Source organism: Pseudomyrmex gracilis, unplaced genomic scaffold (genome assembly GCF_002006095.1).
Source record: "Pseudomyrmex gracilis isolate BER0280 unplaced genomic scaffold, ASM200609v1 scaffold_448, whole genome shotgun sequence".
Taxonomy (NCBI): domain Eukaryota; kingdom Metazoa; phylum Arthropoda; class Insecta; order Hymenoptera; family Formicidae; genus Pseudomyrmex; species Pseudomyrmex gracilis.
This window is the reverse complement of record NW_018021032.1, coordinates 78,070-79,186: the sequence shown is the minus strand read 5'-3', so window position 1 is coordinate 79,186 and position 1,117 is coordinate 78,070. Positions and strand designations below refer to the sequence as shown.

At 25.7% G+C, this 1,117-nt stretch overlaps 1 long non-coding RNA gene across 1 annotated transcript; it reads left to right on the top strand.

Moving 5' to 3' along the window:
* Nucleotides 1-37: 37 nt before the first annotated feature.
* On the top strand, nucleotides 38-576 carry LOC109860690. Its single transcript, XR_002250854.1, has 2 exons — nucleotides 38-356; nucleotides 458-576. It is a non-coding gene; the product is annotated as an uncharacterized LOC109860690 (long non-coding RNA).
* Nucleotides 577-1,117: the final 541 nt, after the last annotated feature.

Sequence of the window (1,117 nt, the reverse complement as noted above, 5' to 3'; positions counted from 1 at the left end):
AATAAAATAAGAAAATAAAATAAATGTTAAAATAATTTTCATTTGCAAGTATATAAAAAATAGTCACGTGTCAATAGAAAGGTTACGATATGTATCAAATCATTTAATTTATTTAAAAAATTTACTTAAAATACTTAGAGAAATAATTATTCACATTTGACATGAATAATAGGATTGTAATACAAACAGCTCTAACTTTACGGCCCTGACGAACTTTTGTCGTCCTGGGTATTGCTCCAACAAACACAAGCTCTCAAAAAAAACAAAAGAAAAAACCAAAAAACCAAAAAAATAAAAAAATATTAGTATAACCTATACTAATATTACACATATTTCGTATATTGACGTAGGAAAAGGTATTCTAACAAGATAATATTATTCTTTATGTTTTACATTTNAAAAAGTTAAAAAAATATATATTGTTCAAAATCAGACTGATGACGACTTTATTATACAGAGGCTGTTCAGAATGTCAAATACCAATTACAATTTGCACATAGCCATCACGTTCTCGTATTATCGCAAAATAGACAAACGACTAATATAACAGAAACAACACTGAATANTACTGTTTAACGGAAATTAACGGAAAACTGAAAATGACGGAAGAACCACAATTAGAAGACGATAAAATATGTGTACTTAGACCAACTAAAAAAAATAGATTATTTATTAGCTTAGAGTAGATTATTTATTATTGACANTATGCAAAAAGTATACTATTCTCGTTTTTATGTTGGTGTTATGGTTGGTTATCAAATTTTGGCTTATCACAATCAAATTGTTTATATAGGAGCGCCACAATCATTTAGTGTTTTTTACAAATAAGGCATTATTTATAATAGTTATAACTGCTGTTTTTTAACATTTAACGATCTTATATTTGTCTGCATTTCTCTAGTTTATATAAATATACATTGTACATATGTATATGATTTTTTAAACTCAGAGATACTTTGCAAATTTATGTCTAAATAAAATTAAAAATATGTATAAAACCAACTTTATACATTTTTACAGTGAGGTTGACAGATGTAACTTTTTGTAACACTATATGATTCATTTTATTCCTACAGATTCAGCAATTAAAGCAAACAACGACAATTTACTAACATCC